At 41.4% G+C, this 21265-nt stretch overlaps 1 long non-coding RNA gene across 2 annotated transcripts; it reads right to left on the bottom strand.

Annotated features, from left to right (window-relative positions):
- Positions 1-217: 217 nt before the first annotated feature.
- On the bottom strand, positions 218-21026 carry LOC122174490 (uncharacterized). Of its 2 annotated transcripts, XR_010592253.1 has the most exons (5): positions 20903-21026; positions 19464-19517; positions 5029-5110; positions 3858-4032; positions 218-3212 (listed from the first exon to the last, which is right to left on the bottom strand). It is a non-coding gene; the product is annotated as an uncharacterized LOC122174490 (long non-coding RNA). The 2 variants fall into 2 exon arrangements; XR_006176385.2 differs by lacking the exon at positions 3858-4032.
- Between the last annotated feature and the right edge of the window lie 239 nt (positions 21027-21265).

Here is a 21265-nt window from a genome sequence, read left to right as displayed (position 1 = left end):
TTTCTCCTGGAGTCAACCAGCGTTTGTAAAACTCAGAGGATATGTAGCCACCATGAAAGACCTACATTTATGTGCAAAAAGAAGAACAGGAGGACTTGTGGCACCTTAGAGACTAACAAATTTATTAGAGCATGTTAGTCTCTAAGGTGCCACAAGTCCTCCTGTTCTTCTTTTTGCGGATACAGACTAACATGGCTGCTACTCTGAAACTCTACATTTATGTAGTGCTTTTCATCAAGAAGGATCTTAAAGTTCTTTACAAAGTGACCTAAGAGAAAATACTTTGCTAACTCAAACTAGATGCTACTACCCAGCATGAGCTAGGAACTATTAGGAATTATGACATCTACTAACACACAGCAGCTGTTTTAACAGCAACACTGCATAACAATTAAGACAGGAAATGAAGAAGACTGTATCTATTTGACTCTACAGGTGAAATTTGGAGGGGAAGTGGTTAGAACTGGAAGTTGACTGGGAAAACTGATTAACGCAATGTCAGCAATATGGCAAATGAAGGGGGGGGAAGGATAGCTCAGTGGTTTGCGCATTGGCCTGCTAAACCCAGCATTGTGAGTTCAATCCTTGAGGGGGCCCCTTAGGGATCTGGGGCAAAATCAGTACTTGGTCCTGCTAGTGAAGGCAGGGGGCTGGACTCAATGACCTTTCAAGGTCCCTTCCAGTTCTAGGAGATAGGATATCATCATATATACCACACAACACAGGCATGCCAGAGCTGTCTAAGTTGCTTATACTATATAGCCACAGCATGATTTATTTGAGCAGTCCTGTGTAATTAATTGACTACATAATCAAGCAGCTCTACAGCATGAATATGCGCTGAGAGGCAGATTGCTGAGAAGAGCTTTGTACCCTTTTAGGCACCTAACCAAGGGTCAGGTTTTCCAAAGTGCTCAGCAGCAGAAGCTCCCATTGTGACCGTTATGGCCAGATTTTGAAATGAGATCAATACCCAATGTCCTGAGTCCTTTGGAAAAGTCTGGCCGTACCCTAGTGATGATCTATTGGGCTGATCTTGCTCCCTTTCAAATTAATAGCAAAATTCTCGCTCACTTCAGTTTGTCATGGGATCAGGTCTGCCCCGTTCCCAATGAAGTTAGTGGCGAAACTCCAGTGGGAACAGGATCAGGTCCTTAACATAGTTTACATTCTTCATGTGTTCCACGTTTCTAACACCTCTGAGTATCAAGATTAACCTTCTACAATGCAGCCTCTAGTCTTCTGCCCCAACGGGCTGGTGTTAGTCCTTGGGTTTTGCTCACTCGCGTTTGCATCTTAAAAGTCCCAGCGACAGCAGAAAGAGCAGCTGCCAACACCCTGGGAATATCTGCTTTAGAATCTCAACTACTGTGCAAAGTTGCTGCTGCTCCAGCTTGAGCTTTGTGTTTTCAAAAGAAATCTGTCCAACAACAACACCACCCGAAAGGGGGAAAAGGGAGGAAAAAAGGCTTCATATAACAGAATTAACAGAGCTGCCGCAGCAGCACCATTCAGCTAAGAGGGAACTCCTCCCCCCGCCCTTTAACAGCAGTTTCATTTGTTTTCGTTTCCAAACTTATTTTACGGGCCACTCACGCTGCCTGCCTCCCTTTGTCTAATTTGGATCCCGAGCCTCCATGCAACTGACTCTTGGTGTAACTGTAAATCTTTTTATGGCCCTTCCGCCTGCGAACTGCAAAAGCGGTGCCACTGTAAGCTGTAAATCCACTCAGTGCATTGAAGGAGGCAAAAGGGTTTTAAGGGAAAGGGGGCGAGGGGGAAGCTTAGGGTAGCTGGACAAACACTGGGTTAAAAAAAGCATTTGCTAAATGGAACTAAAATAACAGGAGTCGAAGGGAAAATATTAACGCCGGGAAAAAATCAAACGCGAACTAATATATTTATAGGTTTTCTTTTTTTAATATATTTATGAATGTTCAAGAACTGATGGAAGCATGCTGGGTACCCGCAACTCCTATTCACATCGATAGGAGATGAAAGTGCTAAGCAGCTCTGGGAATTGCTCAGCATCTGGCAGGATCAAGCCCTAGGCAGTATTGCCTAGTGGACCAGACTCAGAAGACATGGTTTTAGTCCGAGCTCTGCCTCTGGTATGCTGGGTGACCATGGGCAAGGTACATCACGCCTCTGTGCCTCAGTCTCACCCTCTGTAAAATGGGGTTATCTCTTTTATAAAGCTCTTTGAGGTCTACCAATGAAAGTAGTTATTATTATTAAATGCCAATAATAAAGGCTCTGAGCCTATCCCCATTGAAGTAAATCGGAGCATTCCCATTCGTTTCAGTGGAAAGCAGAATTAGGCCGTGATGTATATTCTCTCTTTGTCTATCTAATCTATTGCTCTTAGCATCATAGTATTAAGGCTCCAAGGGCCTGCTCCAGAGACCACTGAAAACAACAAGAATCTTTCCATTGGCATCAATGAACTGTGGATTTGGCCCAAAGTCACAGACAAGCTGAGGGGTATTTCAAAAAGAATTTAAGTGGGTGTGAGATGGAATTGAGGAGTTTGGAGACAGGAGAATGTAGAACAGTAGCTATTTAAAGACCAGGTTTGCTACTGAGTGTTCCCCTTTAATAGGGTTATATAAACATGCTCCGTCTCCATGTATGTGGAAAAACAGGCAGTGAGGTGAGACTATATCCCTTTATTTCTTATGGGAAATATTGCACATAGCTAAACCACCTCTTTCCTTCTCCTCACCCACCACCCACGGTCCCTGGAAGCTCTTAGCAGCAATGTACAGTGTTAGAGCCACGTCGGTAGTGGTGCTAAAGTTAAAGAGTTCACAGCATTTCCATTAGAACAAAGCTCCTGTTTTCATTGCATTCCAACTTGGCCATGAAGGTTTGATCTGAAATTTGGCACTCAACATGTCAGAACGGGAGGGGCGGTTTTCTCTGGTTTGTTTGCTTCACTTCCTTGCAAATGAAAAATAAAAGGCTCTTGGTTGCCTTTGTGAAATGAACGGATGGGACTCAGCCCAGCTTCCCCGGGGGCAGGTGTGGCCCCTTCAGAACCCCCTTCCCTCCAGCCTCCGCCAATCCCTGGCATTAATTGGCCTCTCTGTTGCCAATCTCAGCAGAAAGGTCGGGGGTGAAAAGGTCTGCAGAGTGAACGCCTCTCTTGTTCTTGCAGTGGAGCAGTGCAGATCACTGACTGCTGGTTCAGGTCATGAGATGTTGGCATTCTGCAATAAAAGAAGCCCATTAAAATGTGCAGATATTTAACGACGAGAAGTGTCGTCTGCACCTGGACAGTAAGTAGTTTTCAAAGAAAATCCATCTGGGATTTTATAGCTTGTTCTCTCTCTCCACTCGCTGCACAAGAACATACAGGAGCTGGATTGTCACATACCAGAATGGTTCCAAAAAGCTGTTTACATGCCACCAGGTCAATAATCTACACAGCTTTATACCACATTATCTCAATCAGCAGTAAAAAGTTTGAATATGCATTTTTAAAACTGTGCACCAGATTCTCTGCTAGTGCAATTTGGCATACCGCCACTGAATTCAACAGAGGGTTTACACCAGCTGAAGATTTAGCCCACAGTATTAGGCTCGTTTTGGAACTACAGATGAAACCAGGATTTGGAGTTATGCTGATTTTGAAGTCAATGGAGCTATGGCCAGTTTTTACATTAGCTGAGGATTTGAGACGATCCTGTATATATTTGCAGGATGGACTGTCATGTGATTGTGGGAGACATTACTGTCTACCAGGTAAATAATATGCAGAACAAAGGAATTGGGTAGCATGCCTTTAAATAGATTGAGAGCCCTACAACGTTTATTAAGATGAAAAATATGTGGGGCCAGATGATTTTACTTACATTAATATGGCAGTTATAACTCCCCATTGTTGCCAATCCTTGCAAATTTATCTCAAGTCTCATGATATCTGTGTTTTTATCAAAGCCTTAGCTCCTGGATTCAGGTGATTACATGAGAATCTCAGCTTTCATATTTTTTTATTTTTTTTTTAAAGCATCTTTCTAGCCCTTGTGTCTGCAGAGAAAAATTTGAAAATGTGAATGCAAAAGGCTAAAAAATTATTATTTTAAAACATTTATTATTTTTTAAATCTTTTGAGTTTTAAGCTATCTCATGGGTATGGGGGGAGAGGCTGACGGTACTGTATATCTGATATCAATGGAGTGATACTAAAATGTAAGTAGAAGCAGAATTAGGCCATGATTTATATTCTCTTTAAATATCTGCCCATGCTACTAACCCAACCTACCATCATAGTTAACATGGAAATAATTTTAAAATCTCGTTTACTTTCCACTATTGATTCTCGTTGCTCACTGTTCGAATTTCTCTCACCTTGGACTAAGAAACTAGGCTGGATACCATCAACGTTTATACTCAGTGCAGTTTTGTCAACTTCTTGTGGTTTTATCACAAGTCTTGTGATATTTGATGTTATTTTTAAAGCCCCACCTTCAGGAGTCATGTGAATGCATGAGGAACTCAGCTTTCGATTTTTAAATGGTTTGGGTGAAAAGCTTGAAAGTGTCACCCAAGTACAGCCTAAAGTTACAAAAAGCAGAAGGTAAAATAAAAAGCATGCAAAGTATTTTCTTTTAAAAAAATCTCATGCTTTTTAAGGCAAATCTCATATTTGGGGAAGGGGGCTGACTCAGGATTCTTAAATACATGGGGTTGACAACCTCTTAGTATCACTTTTTAGTACCCATCCACTAGCACAATGTGTTGTGTTTGGGTTTTCATCCCAGCAAAGGAATATTAAAATCCCAATCAACCCCTGTACTTCAGACCTAAATAATTCAACTGCATCCCTTTTAAAGTGCATGAACAATAGCCACCAATGTTTCATGTGGGCTGATAGAGCTTCCAGGACAGATTTTATTTCCATAACTAATATTTAAAAAGAAAAAAGAAAAAGATAAGAAATTTCAATTAACAATAAAAGAAGCAAACAAATACATTAGAAACAAAACCAAACCCTCTTCATTCAAATAACTTGAAGGGTCTCACCTGAACTGATCAAACCCAGGAAATTCAGTGATGGCAGCTGGCACTCTGTCTCCTAACCACTATGCATCAGCATTGGGGCTCACTTTAAAAAGAAAATTGGTCCAGGGGTTAGGATGCTACCTTTCTTTTTGGAAGACCTAAGTTTAAGTCCCTACTCTGTCACAGGCTTTCAGTGTGACCTTGGGTATATCAGCTAGCCTCTCTGTGTTTCAATTCTCCAGCTATACATAAGAATATAAGAACAGCCATACTGGGTCAGAACAAAGGTCCATCCAGCCCAGTATCCTGTCTTCCAACAGTGGCCAATGCCAGGTGCCCCAGAGGATATAACGGGGATAAAAGCCTTGCCCTGCCTCACAGGTGTGTTGTGAGGATAAATATATTAAAGACTGTAAATTGACCTGTTAAAATGGAATGGGGCCCACATACATACATTAAATAGATGTACAATGGCAGATAAGATATCCAGCAGCTCTGAGTTCTCTGCCATGCTGGCGTATAATGAAATGAGGAGAGGTGGTTTAAATATTTCAACATCTGAAATTTTCTAATGAAAAGAGGGTGTTTTTTCCCCCCACAGGAATTTTCACCAATCAGCTGAGCCTTTTTTTCACCAGCTTTTTGTGCCTTAACTCTGAGCTGTCTTTGGTGGGTTTTATTTGTTTGTTTGTTTGCTCATTTATTTATTTGTCATTTAGTTTCTGTCTGATTTCTAGCATCACAGCAATTTATTTCGAGGTCACATTTTATTTAGTGTGACTATTTCCGTTTTCAATCCTCCTCCTCTACCTCCTGCATACACGCGCGCCCACACAAAGCATACACTCAAACAACCATGTAAATACACACACAACCTAGCCACGCCATACTTCATCTCAGCTTGAAAAAAACTGCTGCTGACAAGCTCTTTCACCTCTGAACTATACCTTTGACTTGTCTTGTCGGGGAGATGGAGAAAGTCAATCAGGTGCAGAATGCCAAGATAACCACTGGGGTGACAGACAAGCCATTTCTAAGCAACCATTAAAAAGTGCACATGGAATTTAATGTTTAATATCAATCTGCAAGAAATGGGAAAACCCAACAGTGAAATGATATTGTGTTTGTGGCCATGTGCCTTTTTCGGGAACTCTCATGCAGAGACAGGGTGCAGAGGGTGTATTCCTAGGGTTTTTTAATTGTTGGTACAGTTTCTGAAATGCAGCTGCTAGGTCCATTTCTGGATGGGTGCAGCTCTGCAGAATATATGGGAGCAATCTGAAGGCATAAGGATCTGCAGCGAAACTTTTCCGAGATGTTATGAAACATATAACAAGTGCAGGGAAAACATTTATTTTCCACCCCCAATCTGCAGCAAATTCTTATTCCCTGAGATTATCTTCATATCCACATTTATAAAGTACAACAGGCATGTGCTGAGCTAACTAAACCAGCTTTAGTTTAGGTTAAATCCATAATATCACTGCCATCAGCTGCAGAAAAATAACATAAAACCTACTTCTATTGCCAGCAAGCCAATGTAGTATCAACAGTCAACACATGTCCTTCTCCTCTACTGCACATTCTCGCTTGCACTCTCCCCACAGTTTGTATTCAGTGATTCAGGCCCTAACAAGTGATTTGATTTAAGATAGTAACTCTGGCCAAGATCATCAGTCAAAAGAGACCATTGTGATCATGTAGTCTGACCTCCTGTATAATACAGGCCATAGAATTTTCCTCAAAATAATTACTAGAGCAGATCTTTTAGAAAAAAACATCCAGTCTTGATTTACAAGATGAAAAATTCCATCATGACCCTTGGTAAGTTGTTCCAATGATTAACTACACTCGCTGTTAAAAAGGTATGCCTTGTTTGCAGTCTGAATTTATTTAGCTTCAACTTCCCATCCATTGGATCATGCTATATCTGTCTCTGCTAGATTGAAGAACCCGTTATTAAATATTTGTTCCCCATGTAGATCCTTATAGACTGTGATCAAGTTAGGCTCCTAACTTCCACTGAAATCAGTGAAAGTTAGGAGTCTAAATACCGTCAAGACTCTAGGACTCTGCCTCTGAAAACAATTTTAAAAACACTACCAGGATCTTGGGTGTGTTGCTATTAGAATCGGCTGAAAATTTTTCATTAAAACTTTTTTTGACTAAACACAATTTTTGTAAAATAGTTTCCTTTACTGTAAAAAGTTTTCATGTTTTCGTCAACAACTCACAAAAACAAAACAAACAAACAAACAAAAACCAACAACCCCCCCACCCCCCACAATGTTTAGGTTTTGGCAAATGAAAACTGAAAAGTTTCCCATATTAAACCAATTGGTTCGGGGTTCTCAGTTTCTCAATGTATATCTGAAAAAAATCAAAAAATAATTTCATTTTTCATTAAAAAAATTTGAGACAAAAAATTCATTTCCCAGTAAGCTCTAGATTCTAGCCATTCACACCAAACGTTTGTTTCCCAACTGTGAGTATTAATTCAATGGGAGTTAAGCTAGAGTGTGTATCAGTGAAATTACTGGACCGCATGGGCCTGGCACATTCCATGAGCCTCTTCAAATGAAATGACTATGAAATGAAAGCTCACTTTTACACTCCATATTGCTCAGGATTTTGTTTCCATATCAGCATGCTCTAATAAGTTTACATTGCTTCTTTTTTCAGCCAGCCAAGCGCACATGGGTAGTGGATGTAATATGGTTGTTCATAGGAAATCACTCTAGATTGATTCAGTACAGAATGGGAGTCATACAGCACAGACACATACATTATTCAGGGGATTTGCATGGGTTTATAAGATCTCACCTGATCAGATGAGACGCTTTTTGAAGTATCAGCTCGAAATGTGAACATAATAGAAATGGACAAAACATTTTCTTTCAAATGTTTTTTTTAAAATGGCTTTTATTCTAAATGAAAACTGTAGTAGAAAAAAATTCTTTTGAAATTTTCTGGTTTTTCAACCAAAAAACAAACTAAATTAATCAGTTTTAAAAAAACAACTGACCTTGAAAAAAGATTTTCACTGAAAAAAACAAAAGATTTCAGGTAAGTGTTTTTAAAAGAACAAAAAAGTTTCATTTTCTTTTGAATATTTTCATTTAAAACAAAAAAGAATATTTACCTATCAGTTCTAGTGCAGATGTATGTCTAGGGAAGGTCTAAGAACGTAGTGGAGATTTATTGATAATTTCCATATATATCCACATGAATTAAATACTTGTAGTAGTTAGATTTTATACTGCTACACTTGGGATCTTATTTCAGGCCACGTTTACTGTAGTCACAACAATCCTCACCCACTGAAAGTAGTTTTTAAAGAGGGGCAGTCACTGGCAGTTTAATCTGAATTAAAGGCACCATATACAGAGGTTAAAGTTAATTCGATTGTAATCTTTGGGGCCTGGGCTGTCTTTTTGTACAGTATCTGTGTTTGTACAGTGCCCAGCACAATGGGATTCTAGTCCATGTCCGGGGCTCATTGGTACTACTGCAATAATAATACTACTGATTAAAGCCAACAACGGCTGACTATAGGATACAGAGTCTCCTTTCCAAACAGTCCTGCCCTTAGATAAGAGGAAGCCTGCGTCTGTTGGAGGAGAAAGGTTGTATGTGGGTTAGGAGGAGGCTTGGTGTCCACGTTCTGTTGCAGGAAGGTTGAATATTGGCCTTGAGGGTTTGGGATAAACAAGGCGGGCAAAGATTTTCTTAAAATGGCTGCTGATTTGAGGTGCCTTAATATTTAGGAAACCCATAGTTTGACTCGCTCTATAAAAGAAAATGTTTAGAATGTATTTTCCAATTTCCATCTGAAAATTCATACCATGTCACTCCTTTTTGCTCATGTTTCTACCAGAAGTACCCAATATTGGAAGAGTTCTTTTTCAGATTACCGGCATCTGCCCACATTGAAGTTTTGTCACTGATAGCAGGATTCAGCCTTTAATGTAATGTGCTGATGTAACATCAGTTCTGGAACGTGAATCTTCTTTTCTGGCTCTGATTGTCTAACTACTATAAGCAAAATAGCATTTAGTTGGTGAATACAGCAACACTTGAGAAATAAACCTCTGATATGTAATATGCTTAGCAAAAAGCTACAGTTCTTATTGTTTTGGTGTATGAGTCTGAAGGGAAGAGGAGAAAAAAAATATTTATATTCTAGGCAGACTATAATTTAATTGTTCAATGAAACATTAACTCTCCCAACATGACGTCCATCCATGTAAACCTGAAGTAGGATTAAGAGACTGGGCAACCAGTCTTGTTGTGGGATCCTGTTCAGCTTGGCTACAGTGTTCTCAACCAAAGCCGTCCATTCAGTAAAGTGCACCTGCCATAAATCTCAAAGCATTACCAGCCTTCAATGAAAGCTCCTAACATTACAGTTAGGGGATGATGTATGGAGATGTCACCAACTCCCCCATCACACACTTACACCCCTTCCCCACAACACAGGCATTTTTATTGGCTTCAGTGACTCTGCCGTTAAGCATATACCAGCCATCAAGATAAGTGACAGCAGGCTAGTGGCAGCTTTAACCCTCATTTACCATTGATTGGTCAGTTGCTGATGTTTATGGAGCAATGGAAGAGGCGGAGGAGAGCTGACCATAATTAACTGGACAATTGAATAGGTTTTGCTCCTCTGATTTCAATTAACCTTTGCACTTTCCATTGATAACTTGTGATGGCTACCAACCAACTTCAGCGCAAACCAGATGTTGTGGCTAGTTAATCTAGACCCAAAATAGGTTCTGGAGAAGATTTGGTAATAGCATGTTTTCAGATGAATTAATGCTTAAGGAGAAATACAAATGAGCTTATTTAATGCCATGGTGCAGGGTCTGATTCTACTTCCATTGAGTGTGACTGTAAAACTCCTTCTTGGGAGGAGGAGATTTTAAGGCCTGAAGAAGCACATAAGGGGTTAAGGACACAGTCCTAGGAAGCATGCAGAACAATGCAGTGTGCATTCACAAATAAGTAATACATTGCTATTGGCTAATGTGTACAGAGATGCAATCACTGGGTGAACCACTCTGGCTAAATTAAGAACAGATTTGACTTTTTACTCAGAATTTAAAAAAAGAAAATATTTAAGGTCGATCAGTTCACTGGTTTAGAGATTCAGTACAAAAGTTACACAAAGTTCTGATAATATGCATTACACAGATTTCACTTGGAACAAAGCCACTATTGCAAAGCAGAGTTGGTCAAAAGAAAGGGGGGGAAATATGCAAAATGATTTTGAAATTTTCAACCTATTTTTTTGAAATCTGAAATTTTAAAATAGTTGGTTGAAAAATGGAGGGGAAAATCCACACAAAAAATCATCAAAGTATTTCCTGTTTGTTGCTGTTTTGTTTGCCTTTGCATTTCAAAATTCAGCATGTCACCAAAATCTCAATGGTTTTCAAATGTTGACCAGCTCTGCTTAAAATACTATGGGCTTATTTCTGCTCTCATTTACATGGGAGCAGTGTGCAAAATGAGTGTGAATCATTATCATTTCCCCTATTGCAGGAGTTCTCAAACTTTATTGCACCGCAACCGCCTCCTGACAACAAAAATGACTACACGACCCCATATGGGGTACCGAAGTCCGAGCCCACCCGAGCCCCTCCACCCCAGGTTGGGGCCCACAGCCAAAGCCTGTAACTTGAGCCCTGCCACTCAGGGCTGAAGCCCTCGGGCTTTTGCTTCAGGGCAGTAGGGTTTAGGCTTCGGCCCTGTTCCCCACAAAGTCTAAGTTAGCCCTGGTGACCCCATTGAAATGGGATCATGACCCACTTTGGGGTCCCGACCTACAGTTTGAGAACTGCAGCCCTATTGGATTAAATGGATTTAGTTCTGATATCAACTGGTATAAATAAAAGCAAAATTTGAATTTGTGATACTGAGGTATATTGGAGCATTAGGGCAAACTATTGTGCTTAACTGAATGTAACTATCAGGTGGCAGGTTTATAATGTGTTAAACATCTTTGTATATTCTCCAGTAAACAATTTCATTAAACTGGAGTTAAGATTGATGAGATGTACAGCAAAACTTTTTCAAAAGTGCCTTAAAAGAACATTGCATTTTATAAAGAAAAAAATTGGAAATACAGAGTTAAGGTTTCACTTTAAAAGAAAATCCATACACTGGAAAGAATGGAATAATACCAGCAAACTCTAGTACTCAATTATGCAATACTATGCATTTTAAATGTCATTGCAATAGCCAAAATCATGATGGGCCTGACTGTGAATTCTTTATTCACAATAGGAAACAGTTACTTCCACAGGAGTCAATGGGAATTTTCTTGTAAGTAACTGCTCACCAATGTAAGGTTGTACAATCTAGCCCAATATTAAAAACATTTGACCCATATATTGTTGAATATATTTTAAATATTTGTATTATAAAAGACAAAGACATATGAATGTATTCTAGGTCAAAAATCAGATCAGCCCTCCACTCAATATTAGAGAACGCTTGTGAGAATGCATTTGAGAAGCTGGAAGACTTCTGCATAAAGGCAGGCGACAGTAGTGTCCTTCAATCTCTTACACATTAACAGCTCTCTCTAACGCTGTCTAACATTCCATTGATAGAAGCTTCTGGCTCTTCTCCCTTAATCAATACTATTCAACAAAAGTCCTTTCTTCCAGCAGTAGCATAAATTATCAGATATATGCAAATAGGCTCACTAATGTTAATTGCTAGGCCTGATTGGTGATTAATTTCTTTGATTATGATCAATCATTCCTCAGGAATCTTAATAAGACATTCAAGGCAATCTGCAAATTGATAATAATTAGGGATCCCATTCTGTAACACATCTATGGCCAACTATAAAGTGTTCCTGTGACTGAACAGTGTTTCAGTTAAAGACATGTCCCTCTTTTGAAGTGGAGAAAGGGAATGAGCAGATTTTCCAGACAGGAAGCAGCTTGATGGGACAATGTCAAAAGAAGCAATGTCAAGAAGTTACTATTAAGCCACTCATTTTGATGGTATGCTGGCTAATAATGTCCTCAAGTACAATTAGCCATGTTGATTTGCTTATGTATCTCACTCAACATGTAGGAAGTAAAATAAGGGGACATTCATATGTCAATTTGAATTCTCTGCAGCAGTGAAAATCCTGCTCCTGATTCACAACCATCTACAGGAGTAGACCATCTAACTGGGGGACACATAATCCTCATGGGGTGGAATGTAGAATGGAGAGACCTCCTCAGAGCTATGAGCTAAGAAAGGTCCATGGGGATTCCTGTGGTACAAAGGGATGGACTAACCAGTTCAGGTTAAATTAGAACTCCAGGCCGTACAGGCAGAAACAGTTGTTTGTTGTATTGCCTTTTGTCTAGTGTAGACCGGGCCATCTCAGTAAGCTTTCTGCCTCAGAGGAGGACCGAAGAGAAACACCTTCTCCTCAACGGGACTTATTCAAATAGGTTAGGCCCAATGTTTAAAAGGTGATGTCTCAAAATGTAAATGTATTTCATGATATTTAAAAAAAACCAATTAAACAAAATTTTAAAAAATTAAACATCCCCAAAGCCAAACACAATAGCAATGTGCTGGTGCATGAGAATCAGAAAGTGATAGGCTATAAAAACAGAGAGTGAAGCTAAACAAACCAGCCAACTTTTGGAGCCACATTTTCAGACCCGCAACAGATACTGAATACTCAGGTTTGTGCAAAACTTGCTCAGTACATAACTATTTGTACATATGCACAACCCAATCTATAGGTTCACCTGTGTGTTTTGCATGGGTAAGTGCCTGATTTTGCTGGTCCAGTTTGGTGCACACACAAAACCGGACAGGACAGATTCTGAAGATAGCTTAGAGGAGATGAACATTTGTTTCGCACTCTCCAAATGGAGGGACATGCAAAAAGTAAACACATACCGGAGGGAAAAGTAAATGAAGAATGGGATTTTCAAAAGTGATCAGAATTGCCCTAATTCTTGCTCCAGTTCAGGTAAATGTGAGTTTTACCATTGACTTTAATGGGAGCAGAATTAGATCAATACTGAGCACAGTTTTGAAATTCCACCCTATGGCCCTAAATCTGATTTGCGCAAAAGCCCCTTTACATTTCCAGAGTGGTGTAAAGAGGCCTTCACTGTAGATAACAACGAGGGGATTAACATTTTTCCAGGTTTACAATACTGCCAACATTCATGATTTTATCATGAGTTTCACAATATTTGGTGTTTATCTTGAAGGCCTTGCTGCCTGAAATATGTAATATTATGAGTATCTCAGCTTTCATTTTTAAAAAGAAGGTGGGCTGGTCAAAAAATTTCAGTGAAAACTCTTTTTTTTAACAAAAAATTGTGTTTTCAACTAAACAAAATATTTCACAAAAAGTGTCTGCTTTCCAAGGGAAATTTCAATTTTTTTTTGGTCAACAAACAAACAAACACTGCTGCCCTGCCCCAACAAACCAAAACCTTTTTTATTTTGTGGGTTTTCAGCAAAAGGTCAAAATTTTCCATGATGCTTTAAACAAAAATGAACACTGGAAAAAACAAATAAACAAACAAACAAAAAAATCACAAACATTTCCCAACAAGCTGAAAAAAACCCAAAAAACTAAAGTGCTGTATATACTCATTCATAAGCCGATTTTTTTTAGTAAAAAAGGGAAGCACCGGAGAAGGGGGTCGGCTTATGAACGGGTACAGAGAGGGAGAGGTGGGACACAGCCCCTCCCCCCAACAGAGGGAGCAAGGAGAGGCAGCAGAGCCAGAAGGGAAGAGGCGGGGCCAGAGTCTCTCCGCTTCTGGCCACGCTGCTCTCCCCCCAGCCTCCAAAGCAGCTGCAGCTCTGGGGCTGGCAGGCTGCAGCCGTGCCACTCAGCCCCACCCCCCAGAGCAGGCTGTGGCCACGCCGCCGGAGCATGCTGCGGCCGTGCCACCCGGCCCAGCCTGCTGGACCATGTTGCGGCCGCGCCGCCTGGTCTGGCCCGCCGGAGCAGGCTGCGACTGCGCTGCCCAGCCTGCCGGAGCAGCTCCAGCCAGGTCAGAGACATCCTCCCCTGGCCCTCCCTAGATAAGGTGGGATGGGATGGAATGGCGAGAGTGTGGGGGTCCTGAAGGGATGATATGGGGAGAGTGTGGGGATCCCGGGCTAGGGGTGGGGTCATGTGGAGGGTGGTCACAGGGGTTACTCCCCTGACTCCCAGTTTCTCCCCCCCCCCAAAAAATTTCGCCACCAGTTGCTGTCCCAGCCCGTCAGGGTAAGCAGCTGGCACACCGGGACACTTTGTTTACTTAGGTTTACCTCTGTGCCTGAGGACGCTCGAGGTAAACAAACCATCTCGGCCCAACAGCGGCTTATCCTGATGACCCGGGAGCCAAAGTTTACTGACCCCTGAATTATAGGGTTGGCTTATGAACGGGTTATACATTTTTTCCATTTTTATTTATCCATCTTGGGGGGGTCAGCTTATAAACGAACCGGCTTATGATCGAATATACACAGTAAGTTTCTACCCCTCATAGTTTCAAAGACAAGCTTGAAAAATGGCATCTAAATGCACCCTAAAGGCTCAGAAAAACAGAAAACAAATGAAAAGAATATATAACTCATGATTTTTGAATGCTTGGGGTTGGGCAATACAGATTTTGGTAACCATATGTAAGGATATTTATTTTTTAAACAAATGGGGCCTCTTTTCTACTTGCATTGGAGTAAATCAAGAATAGCTTCACTAATGTTAATGGAATTACTGCTGATGTGTATGAGAGGAGAATTGGGTCCGCAATTTTTATGTTAACAATGTCCTTTAAATATTACCCAAAGGATCCAAGATTTATGTTATTAAACCAAAAATAAACAAATATTTACAATATGTTTACAGAGAAGATTTCTCTCTCCTCCCTCTGGAAAGGGGCTCAGTATAACTGAAATGCTAACATGCTCCTCGGATTTGGTCTGCCATTTCACTCCAGCTCCTCACAAGGCTTCTATAATTCACAAGGTAGTGAGTATAAAATGTGCCTGTTAACTTATACAAGAATAAAACTGTCAGATGGGTTGAAACCTCCTTGTGTACCAGTTTAGTGAAATATGATTATCCGAGCTGTAAAATGGATAAACCTATTAAATTAATAAATCTGCTGCTATGCGGCAGACTTGCTGATGTCATTGCCGTACCTAGAAGGCACTCCTTCTTAAATTAATACTTGATAAAGGAATAAATCTTCTAAAAGCATACTCTAAAGCTTTGCAACAAGGCGTTGTCCTTTGTGTTACAAACTGTAAATAATTTTCACTGTAATAGACTTAAGTGGGAAAAAATACAATGGGAATCCTGGAAAAATAATAATTCCAAGTTAACACTGTGGAATTTCTACTTATCCATACAGCTAACCCATTTCTTGTTCCTTATTTATTCGAATGGGTGAGCAAAGTTAAATGCTCACGAAAGTGAAGGACAATTAGCAGGGCAGTGGAGAAGGTGGTAGGGCACTGACTTATCAAAGATGCTTTGTGTCAGCAGTGTATGTTCAGGTGACTTTTGATTCACTTTGTTTGGGTTACTTTTCTATAGCACTCTAAAGCAGTGGTCCCCAAACTTTTTACCTTGCATCCCCCTTACCCCTGTCTGCCACCCCCCAACCACGGTTGGGAGCCAGGGCTGGGAGCAGGGCCACTGTTGGGGCTGGGGCCGCGGACAGAGGCTGAGGCTGGAGCTGGAGTTGTGACTGGGCCGGGAGCCAGGGACCGAGGCCACAGCTGGGGGCGGGTCAGTGGCCAGGAGCAGAGCCGGGACCAGGAGTGGAGCTGCAGCTGGGGGCTGAGGCGGGGGTGCGGGAGTCGGCCGGGAACAGAGGCATGGCTGGACCGGCAGCTGGGTCTGTGGCCTCATGCAGAGCCATGGTTGGGCTGGGAGCCAGGGGTTGAGGCCGAGGCTGCAGCTGGGGGCAGGGCTGGAAGCGGACCTGTGGCCAGGAGCTGGGGCCGGAACAGAGCTGGGGGCAGAGCAGGGCTGGGTGGCACTCCCTCCCCGTCCCCCCATGGGGGTTTGCCCAGGCCTCGCCATGCCCTCCCCGAACGTTCCTCTGCGCTCTCCCTAGGATGGCGCACCCCACAGTTTGGGGACCACTGCTCTAAAGGTTCAACAATGAAGTTTTGCATCAGAAAAATGGTTTTAAAGGGATCATCCTTCTTCATGGCTTGGAAAGTTCTTAGCATACGGTGAACACCACCATAAAATACTGCTCCTGACCATTATTATTACTACTATAATTAAGATGGGTGACTCACTTGGCTAAGCACTGTACAAAGATATAGTAAGAGGCAGTCGCTGCCCCAAAGATCTTACAATCCAAATAAACAAGACAGACAAAGGGAAGGAGGCAAAATAGAGGCACAGAGAGAGGAAGTGACTTGCTCAAGGTCACACAGCAGGCCAGTGGCAGAGGGAGGAATAGAGCCCTAAGTCCCAGTCCAATGCCCTAGCCACTAAATGAAAATAATAATAATAATTTTACAACTGGGACTGAAAAAAACATCCCAGACCATCTGAACAAAAAAATCCCCCCAAAAGGTGCCCATAACTCTAACATGGATTTTGTAAAAGGAAACAGGAAATGAAAACTAAAGAGGGCTGACATGATTACGGGGTGTTAATAAGCAAAGACATAAGCCAGGTGCCTTGATGTACAACTAGACAACAAGAGGTTACGTTTGGAGTCAGGGCTATGCTAATTTGCAAACTTGGGTCCATTTCATTAAGTGAGCTGAGAGACAGGCTGTCTCAGTCCAGCAGAGAAGGATCTCATTATCCATGTAGGGAGCAAGAGATAAGAATCTTTTAATAATTGCTGGGATTTTTTTTATGATGATACGGAATGCCAATTTATGCCTCACCACTCAAGGCGGATAAAAAACAGCCTCCTCCACAGTTCAAACCAATCCCCCCTGGCTGTGGCCATTAAGGACCGGGGGCGGTGAGGGGTGGGAGGAAGCAGACACTAATATGCTTGCCCGGGAGACCAATGCTGCAAAACTCCATTAAATGCATTTTGTAGTGGAAACATATTTGTTTACAATGGTTGGAAAACTTTGCCAGCCCTTTTTTAAATTTAATTATTAATTATTAGTAGGCGCAGAAGTAGTATTTAGGGCCTGATCCCAAGCCCATTGCAATCAGTGGAAAAACTCCCATTGACTATAGCAATCTTTGGATCAAGCCCTTTGTGAATTCCTTGTTACTGAAAGGGCCTGAACTGACAGAACATGGACAGCATTGGCAACCAAGATTTATGCTCCCTCTACTTCATCCCTGAATTTATTCGTTGCAGCCATGCAGATCCCCTTTAAAGGTCAGAGGTTATTGCAGTCATTCAGGCTCGGATTCTCTAAGGTAGTTAGGTCCTTAACTCCCATGGACTTCAATGGGAGTTAGGTGCTTAAATACCTTTGAGGATCTGGGCCTCATCCTTGCCTGAGAAAGCCAACAAGAATGCCAGTTAGGACCAAGTGTGATGGTGGTTTTGGTGATGTGGACATGTGTCTACTGGGGACTGGTTTGAGAGACTGTCTTCCATGTGACCACCCCAAACATCCATCATATGGGAGGGACTTTCAGCCACTACTTACCAGAGATATCTTGGCCCTGACAAAGGATAGGTGAAAAGCCCAATACTCAATGACCAATCCTACAAGCAATGCCATTCCTTGCTATCATGTACTGCAGTGTGAAACTATCAGCCTTTAACATTATGTGGAAAAGAATGTATGGAGAAGTATCAGACTGATTTCAAACCCTAGAAAAAAAACAAATTCTAACCTATTCTATATAAGTTCTTATACTATGCTCATCAGCATAGTACCTGAGCTCCCTGGGCTTCTGGTATGAGAAAAAAGAAAATCCCTAACTGCCTAACAGATCTCACATGTATTTACACTTCAAGTTATTAGGTTGGAATGGGTATAAGTGTGAGCAGAAATTGTCCTCAGCACAATTGAGAAACAATGCTTATCCCTAGAGCTGGATGTGAAGTTGATCTCTCTGCAGAGGGTCAGCCCAGGGACTACGCAGCATTTAAGTCTGACCTTAGGGGGAACAAATTGTAACAGTTAATATATTCAATTGATTTTGTCTCTTTTTCCAGCAACAAATTATTGTCTGTGATTTTCTGAAGTCTATTTGTTGTTTGACATGATTTGCCAAATAAACCCTGTGAGAAATTCTTGGTCTGTTCTTTGCAAGCTAGACCACTGTGAGAATTTCATATTTGAAATTTGAGCTGTTTTCACAGGACACAGAGGTCACATGGTATGTTTTGATTCCATGATTAGATCAGTGTAGCAGATCGAATCAGGTTAATGGTGCCAATGCTCACATTTATGATTACAAAATACAAACAGGAATTATTTGCAGAAGAAGTTCTATGCCTGTATTACACAAAATGTCAGATTAGATTATCACAATGGTCACCTCTGGCCTTGGAATCTATGAATCTATGAAAATTAACTTTATGTGAATATTCTCCAATAGTCACTTAAAATTCACTGTTTCCATAGACATTCCTGCCTAAAGGCACATTACCTTGGATATTCATGAAAAACAAAGTTTCTAGCCCTCATGGCTGCAGAGAGAACCTTTCAAATGTGAACCAAGTATCAGAGGGGTAGCCATGTTAGTCTGTATCCACAAAAACAACGAGGAGTCCGGTGGCACCTTAAAGACTAACAGATTTATTTGGGCATAAGCTTTTGTGGGTGAAAACAACACATCTGAAGAAGTGGGGTTTTTTACCCACGAAAGCTTATGCCCAAATAAATCTGTGAGTCTTAAATGTGAACCAAGTGTAGCCAATGCAGTGATGTCTGCCTGAGTATGTGAAGAGTCTGAAACAATGACTCAGAGGGGTGCAGGTGAAGCCCACTGGGTTGGGAACTGGGGGTTGTTCTACAGAGAACAGAGAAAAGAAAAGAACAGAGGAGACTCACAAAGACAGGAGAGGGGGTTGGAAACAGAAGGGAAGTTGGGGAAGGAAGAGGAACAAACGGCACAAAGAAGAGTGGCCTATGGGGGAAACAGATTTCCTCATTGAGCGACAAATGCAACAGTAAGGCACTGAACCAATAATACCTAAATAAATGTCATTTATGGGGCACAATGAGGCTGTAACGCTCCTAACAGTAACGCAAGACCGTGAGTACCAACCTTGGGGCAGACTGTTAAAAACCAGGGCACCAACCCCAAATTGGTTGTGAGTTCTAACCTTAGATTTCATTAACCAACTGCACCAACTGCAAACTCCACAGGCATTTTAACAGCCTTTACATGGAGTCACAGACAGTCCTCTTGGGTATTCCGGTCTGTCTTGCCACCCAGGTGAGTGTATCTAGTCCCTTATACCAAGAATCATAGCAACATTCAGGTTACTCCTGATCCCAAAGGACCAGTCACTTACCTCAGGTCAACTGTGCTTTAGGTCTCACACCAAAGACAAAGTTTGTAGCCAATCCTGTAGTAAAGTATATGAAGATTTGTTATATAGGACAAGGAAATTAGAGAGTCATATAATGCAAGCAAACAAAGGCAGATGAATGAGTTAGTTTTAGGTTTCGAAAGATAATATAGGCTTCTATAATCAGCGAGCTCTATTTGACGTTTAGGGCTAACCTAGGCTAAGCAGCTGGGGATCTCTTGCTTATGCCTAGAACCACCTTGCCCCCAAGAGTCCAAGCAGCATAGAGATCCTTTGGCCTGGAATTTTTATCCCTTTCCTGCCATGTGTTCAGAGATGCAATCTCAGCTGATGGGAGGAGTCCACTTGCATGAGACATCTTCACAGGGAGGAGAGCAGAACAATAAGAGTCTTTTGTTTTTTTTCAGAGTAGCAGCCGTGTTAGTCTGTATCCGCAAAAAGAACAGGAAGTGGGCTGTAGTCCACGAAAGCTTATGCTCTAATAAATTTGTTAGTCTCTAAGGTGCCACAAGTACTCCTGTTCTTTTTGTTTTTTTTTGTTGATGGTGTCTCAGTCCACTTGTACAGCCTTTCCAGTTGTAAAGAACCAACCCTAGGCTGTCTGGTATTGATGGGTCTCCTCTTTTGGGAGGAGTATAACAATCTCTTCACACTAATTAACATCCCTCCTCTGTAAGCAATTCATATAGTCACAGAGACTCACAATACAACCACTCAAATATTACATTACAATATGGAACACAGATATTACAAGTAAGATTAATGCATGCAGCAACTCACAAGCATTCAATAGAGTCGAAACACTTTCTTATAATTCTAATACCTATTCTATCAATATTAACCCACAAGAGAATCAGACTGATTCCAGCTATGCATTTCTCATTATTCAGTTGAGACATGAGGATACTGGCATGAACTAGCACCTGGTCAGCCAGCATTACAGAGGCCCTGATGTCTGACTAGGGTTTTTAAGTGCTGCAGTAATATTATGAAGTCTATAGGAGAAGGTTCCAAGAAGTTCAGAAAAAGGGGACATGGACTATGCTGAGGTTTCAACTCTAATCATGAGTTACATAAGAAAATGAGAAACTGGCTGGGAAGTTATTATGGCAACTACAAATTCACTAAGGGTAGAAACACCAACAAAAGTTTTACATATCTCACAGACTACATCCTCTCACATACACACATATGCAGGGGTCAACTGTACCTGTAAGCCACAAAGTATTCCTAAGCAGCATCTGTTCAGTTCTTACTGAGGATAACAGGTGCCTGCCCTGAAGGTTGTAGAGCCTAACTCTAATGAATTTCACCCTTTGAGCATCAGCAAAACTATTTTTTATTTTCTCCTTCCAGAAGAGACTGAAGAAAGACCCAAGCCTTTAAGGCATTGCCCAGCCAGGACAATCCAGGTGACTCACCTGAGAAAATACTGTTGTATGTTAGCAGGGAACTTGTGCAGGAGGCAGGCAGGACAGTACAGTAATTTGACACGTGCAGCTTCTTAACCTTGCGAGAAATGTGGTTAAACTTATCCTGCTGGAAAAGCTCTAGTAGAACAAGTTGCAGGCTCAACTCCCTGCTTTCCCCTCCCACTTCACCACAGCCACTGCTATCTGATTCCTCAGAGATATGAAGAAATATGGACAAAGGCTGCAGTAGATTGTGGCGAGCCAATATTAAATGCTTCTAATGGAGCTTAGATTAGGCCAGCCTTCTTAAATGTTTGGATGTTGCCTGCAAATACCAAGAGGCTCTGTGGTTGACAGTCACAATCATTTGTG

Source organism: Chrysemys picta, chromosome 13 (assembly GCF_011386835.1).
Source record: "Chrysemys picta bellii isolate R12L10 chromosome 13, ASM1138683v2, whole genome shotgun sequence".
Classification (NCBI taxonomy): Eukaryota; Metazoa; Chordata; order Testudines; family Emydidae; genus Chrysemys; species Chrysemys picta.
Note: the sequence above shows the minus strand (reverse complement) of the source record. Positions and strands in the feature narration are given on the sequence as shown.